Here is a 6,681-nt window from a genome sequence, read left to right as displayed (position 1 = left end):
ACACCACATACACACACAGCACACAGACACCACATACACACATATATCACACATACACCACACATACCACACACATACAGCACACATACTACACATATACACACACAGTACACACATACACCACATACACGCCGCACATGCACATCACACACACATACACACCCCACATTCACACCTCCTCCACACACACGCTGCACATACCACACTCACACCACACACACATACCCTGCACACACACCATACACACTGCACACAAACACCACACACCACACACACACACACACACACACACACACACACACACACACCAAGAGAGGTCTGTGCATTGTCTAACCTTCATTTCCTGATTTGTCATTGTACTGTAGCCACGCAACATGGTTTGCCATTAAAGAGATGTGGGTGAGGAAGTCATTGTTCTTCCTCTACTATTCTGCAACTTCCTATGCATATGTAATCACTTCTAGATAAAGTGCTTATTTCTTGTTAAAGAAGTTTCTTTCATTTTACCTTACTATTGTCTTCCAATCCTGGACCTGCCTGATCTCTCCTGGAGCTGGAGTGATTTGGGATGGTCAGAGCCTCCTTGGCAGGCTCAAATGCTAGGAACAGAGCTGAATACTTCATTTCTCTTCCGACCTCCAATGAATCCATTTTCCCGACTCATCATAATCGTGTTTGGGAGTGCCTGATTCTCAAGCCTATGCCAGCTCTCGGGACATTATATTCTAAGTGGATTACCTACTCTGTGAATTGTGATGATAAACTAGATTTGTTTTTGTTTGTCCTAAGCCTAATCAGCTTCACCTTCAAATTGGAGGAAGACCCTGAATTCAATTATGGCAGAACAGCATTCGTCTAGCTGCCTTATTTTGGAACCACATCTGTGTTCCCTGAACCTGCCTCTCTTCTGACGATCCCAGCCTCCACCTCGTCCTGGGCATGGGATCCACGGTGCTTCTCTCCACTCAGGAGCCGGAATGAGCTATTCGAAGTCTTGGTTAAATTAACAGGCCTGCTCCCCGTCAGAAACCTAGCTCATTCCGCCTTCACAGATCTCTGGAAGAGAAAGACAGGCCTTTTTCTGCTCTTATCAAAATTGAACAGGCTGCTCACCCAGCTACACGCCTGTCTTTTGCTGCTCAGCCTTGTAGGAGCTCCCAGGAAGACAGGCAATCAGATCACCTGTACCCCACCCCTTCCTGTCCTGCCCCCAACACTTTCTTCCTGACTCCTTACAAATGGACAAGGTTTTCTGGACCAAGACCCTCATGTTGTGGGTGGGACCCAGAGTCTCCCAGAGGATAAAGGCAGTGCAGGTCTTTTGACTCTAAGCAAATACTTGCTTGTGGACCATAGCTCTGGTTTCTTCACTGAGGAGTTTACAAAACAGCAGTCAGTCATAGGACATCCATCGTCTGAGGCACCCGGTGAAGGCTAAAGAACACCCACACCCCCCGCTTCCCTTGGGGCTGATTCTTCTGGAACTGGGGAAGCAGGTAGAGAAAAAGAAACATCTCCGACTTTGCCTTTCTATGCTCTGGTATTTTGAAACTCCAGGCTTGTCATCCTTCACCGTGGGCAGGGTGGCCAAGGCCCTGAAGCTGTGGGTAGTTGGTGTGACCTGGGAAGTACTGCAAGAAGCCTAAAACCCTCCAATGTGTTACACACACACACACACACACACACACACACACACACACACACACACTCCTGTCTTCTTTTGTAGTTGCAACAGGGACTTGCAGGCTTTCCAAAGCAAGTGTCAGGACTTTTTTTTGGTATCCCCTAATGTCATGCCCTATGGCCTCAGAGTTCAGTAAGATGATGAGCAGCTAGGGACACATCTGTACCACCTCCTCGCCGCATAGCTTTAGAGAAGCCTGTAAACACCCAGCTTCCATTCCTTCATCTCTAAGCAGGGTAATGGATAGCATCTGTCGCACACGGTTGTCCTGAGCGTCAGAAGACAATGTGTGTAAAATGCCTAATCTAGTCCCTGGCATTCATCAAGGCCTCACCAAATGTACGCTCTTTTGACAATGCCGATGATGGTGATAGTAGCTATGACTGTCTCTGAGCCACTCTGTGGATGTGTCCCTCCTGCTTCGGTTCAGCCCCCACTTCCTCTAGGGAACCTTACCTGATGATGCCACAAGGACAGAAAAGGGCCACCCTTTTGTTCCCTTGGATCCTATCCTTTGGTGCCTGAGGGAGATTGGTGCCAGGCCTCCTCACAACTCCACTGATAGATATTCAAGCCCTTTATACAAAATGGCACAGTCTTGGCCTGGAACCTAAGCATCTCCTCCTCGAGACTTGGAATTGTCTCTTCTAAACAATATAATATATAATTCCTAAACAATATAAATGCTATGAAAATAACCATCTTTGGTATTGTTTAGCAAATGATGACAAGGGAAAACTCTATACATATTCAATCCAGACAGTCTTTTAAAAACACTCTTCAGCGGTGGTCCTTGTCTTCCTCCACGTCTCCCCTTATACTGTGATTGGTCGGCAGCCTGAACTGAGAGCTGTGACCTTGTTCATCCCCATCACTCACCACCAAGCCTCAGCGCAATGACTGACAGCCATAGCTGCCCCAGAAAGATCTACTGGATGATTGAATGAGTAGAGAGGGCCGGTAAGATGACTCCGCGGGTAACAGCACTTGCCTCAAAAGCTCAGTGACTTGCGGTTAATCTCTAGGAACCACGTAAAGGTGGAAGCAGAGACTCGGCTTCACAGTGTGTCTTCTGAGGTCCACACGCATGCCGTGGCACTCATGTGCCCACGTGTACTTTATTCACACACAGTACTAATGAAGTTTAAAGAAGGGAAAACAGACAAAAAAGATGGTGTATGAGGGGCTCCCCAACCACTTTCCACAGAGATACCCATCCTGTCCCTGGGCTTTCGTTTATTTTTTTTTTCCTATTGATAACTTTGTAGAGAGAGTATCTCAAGTAGCCCAGGCTGGCCTTAAACTCTATATGCAGCGGAGGTTAACTTGGAATCCCTTACCTTCCACATCCCCAGTGCTGGGTTACGAGTGTGCACCCCCACACTCAGGTTATCTGTATCATTTCCTATAGCATCTGCTCTCCCAAGCTCCTCCTCGAGTCCCTAACTCTTTGTGAGACCTTCTCTTACTGCCACACCCCTAGGACCCTTCTTGGGTCCCACTCGTGTGGTCTTGTTTGACAAAGGCCTGGAAAACTGGCTATTGTGTATATTAGTGTCCTTCCTCCCCGAGCACTCTGTCCTCTGTTCCTCTGCTTGGTAAACACCAATAGATGCTCACGGGCTAAGGGTCAGAGGGTTGCATAGGAGGCACCTGGGCTGAGACAGCCATGGGCGGGAGCGGGGTTTGTGAGTACTCTGTCTCCACACCTCTTGGATGGGGCTCCAGGGCCAATTTCTTTCTCTTGTTGTCTGAAGAGCCTGGTTCAGAGGGTAGACATGAGGAGCCGCTGCACACCAAGTGACTGGCACACAGCAGTGTCAGCTCCTATGGCTCTTCCTCCTTCTCCTGCCTCCACTCCTGTAAAATGTCGGCTCTGAGCTGGGTCTGCTGTGCCCAACTGTTGACCATCTCACAGTCCCCACAAGCATAGCCCCTTGACACATGTGCCAAGAAACCAAGTCCCAGACATGTTGGCCGTATGCCAATGGTCCACAGCTAGAAGTCGGCAGTGCCGGGAGGGAAGTCCAGGCTGTCACCAGATCCACATGAGACATTACATGCTTCAGGTCTAGCCTTTGCTCTGCCGTCTTGCTCTGTGATATGGCAGTTCACTTCATCTTTCTGGTTTCTTTACCAGGCAGTCTTGGTCATCACTCCTGACACCAGGCCGTGACCATGCACTCCTCTGTGACCTCCTCAAGGGCAGCCACTAAACATCAGACAAAGCAACTGCCCCCCCCCCCGTGGCCCTCACTCTCCTGGCCGAGAGTGGCCCTGTGTGGCTGCTGAGTGGTGGGGGATGGACGGAGGGCAGTGGGTAGGGAGAGGGAGAAGGGGTGGTACTGGCCAAGAGTGAAGGGAGAGAGCAGTAGTGAGTGAAGAGGACCGGGTTGTGGCCCTCTGTGTGTAGACTAGAGCGTGCAGGTGGGACCCTTGCTCACTCTGGCTGTCCTGAGCAAAGGGGCTTTGAGCAGACCCTGAAGAGCCCGTGGTTTGGGAAAGAGGCTGTGGAGGGGGGGGGGGTCTTACTCCAGGGCTGTGGCTGCAGCTGGTTTTCTGTGCTGAGCCACGGCTGACAGAATTCAGCAATAGTCATCACGAATTTCCCTCTTTTCATAAAGCGGAACAGCTGTCTTCTCTCCAGCCAGGAAATCCAGGCTTTAGCACTCAGCCCTCTTCTGTACAGGACTGTACAGTCCCTGGGGAGGTCATCACTCCTCTGCGCTCAGCAGGAAGAATGAGAGGCCTTGACAATGTCACTGGAGACACTGGAGAGAACCTTTTGGGGAAGGGTTCGAACATTCCATGGGTAGGGAGTGCGGAGTAGCAGCCAGACATGCCCATGACCTGCAGGCATGGAGGGGGTATGGGGTGGTCCCAGCTCCATTTGGTTAGCTCTCCCACACTCAGCCCTCTCGGCCTCATCCCTGTCTGCTGCCACTTCCTGTGACTCAGACCTGTTTCTCCCAGAATCACTCAGTTCCATCCTTCTTCTAATTTGTGGTCCCCTGCATATCGCGGGCCTGGCCTAAAGAGACAAAGAGAAGACATGGAAGTGGTGTGAGGTGCCCCGTGCTACGGGGGGACAGGTATGTGTGGCCGCCCACAGCAAACGGCACTAGTATAGAGGTGCTGAGCTGGCTTATTGGTGCTGATAACACAGAATGATGGATCAGGAGGGCTGAGTGTGGCAGAGCAGTGGCTGCACTGTCCCCCGGGAAGGATGAAGGAAGCCCAGGGATGGCAACATCATCAGTCTTCCTTCAGGCAAGCATGCTCTTGGCTTCATCCCTTGGCGGTTGAGAGAGAACTGGGGAGGCAGTCATTTAAGGGATCCTGCTATCCTGGGCCGGGGGCAGTGAGGTCTGGACACATGCCCTCTCTCCGGAGGAGGCCTGGGAGCTTTCTCTTGAGGCATCCCTTGCGGGAGCAGCTCATTTCCTACTAGCCTGGCTGACCATGTCTTGTCCTGTTAACCTCATAGAAACCTGGCCCTAAGGAAGTGACTTGTAGGTCTGCTCAGGGGCTCTCCATCCGCCAGCCCCCACAGAGAGCCGTCCCAATGCAGCAGACAGGCTGGGCGGGCCAAGGTAGACAAGACATTGCTCCTTTGGCTACTTTATTTCTTTGGTTTGTGGCTGTTTGACAACAGCTGTAAAAACAGCTTATGAATTAGGTACCTGCTGTAAACTGCAGAAACTCACCAGCGCTGGGAGAAGGAGCTCCCAAGGCGGGCCGGCCATTGCTCCCTCTCCAGCAGCTCAGACCCCAGTGCACAGGGGCATCCAGATCTAGGTTCACAGGGCAGGACAGCAGGAGGGAGGGCTGGAGTCTCCACATCCCTCCATGGTAGCTACCCACATCAACAGAGAGCCAGCGCCTAGGTGGCTCCGCAGAGACTCTTCAAACACAGACATGTTTATGTCTTTTCGGGGTGGTTCAGAGTACAAGCAGGGAACAGGAGCCCAGGGAACATAAAGCCTGGGAGACAAGGTAGTACACGGTAGGGACTGTAGGGACTGTGTTTATTTATTTTATTTTATTTTTTTAAGCCTAGTTTAAATCAACTTCCAGAAGACCTCAAATGAGGCCAGTTGGGAGTAAAAGAACCCTACACAAGCCAAGTACTGGGCTCAGGTTTCCAGCCACACTGTGACCTTATTTGGAAGACCATTAACCTAATAGAGACCTGGCCCTACAGGATGGAGGACGCGGTCCTGGCACAGCTCTGTGGCACTGTTGGGGCAGGCCTGGTCTTCTTGCAGACGTCAGTGATATCTTTGCCTACAGCTCGTAGCCAGCCTAAGGACTGTATGGAAGCACCTGACCCCAGTCCTTGGCGGGGACACGCTGTTTTCCTGTCCCTTTCATGCCTGCTCCAGAAGCCTCAGTCTCTAGGTCAGAGTCCACAGGCCTAAGATATCCACTCAGTCATGCTCACTGCCAGACTGAATGCCAAGGCACAGGTACCTGCTAGAGCAGACCCTGAGAGTCTGTCTGGGCCCAGAACCCAGCTGCTTTGAATCAGCACCCCCCACTTTTGTTTCCCTGCTCATAGCATCCGCCCCCTGGCTTGCCATGCAAGGCTCTCTCTCTCAGCTGGGTTGTTACTCTATGCTTGTTTATGTATTTTCTTTGACTGTGTTAAGTCATTGTGTGTGCATAACCTGCCCACACAGGGAGAGCTTGGAGAGCAGGGACAGGGGCTGCTCCCTCCGCTAGATCTGTAATTCTGCTCTGGGAGCTGTCTTGAACATGGGGATTCAGGAAGGACACTCAGGACATCAGAGAGAGTGCACCTACCTGCATGCATGTGCGCACACACACCGGTACCTGTGCATGCGTACAGACATTAGCCGAGCTGCAGGGTGCGAGTCTGGAGGGAGCCACTTTGCTCGAGGCAAATTAGTTTTTTAACTCATTCTTTTCTCCTGCATGGCAGCTGCCCACATATTGCAGTCAGCAGACCTAAGAGGCATATATCCCAGGCTGCA

This window comes from Microtus ochrogaster, chromosome 6 (genome assembly GCF_000317375.1).
Source record: "Microtus ochrogaster isolate Prairie Vole_2 chromosome 6, MicOch1.0, whole genome shotgun sequence".
Taxonomy (NCBI): Eukaryota; Metazoa; Chordata; class Mammalia; order Rodentia; family Cricetidae; genus Microtus; species Microtus ochrogaster.
This window is presented reverse-complemented; position numbering follows the sequence as displayed.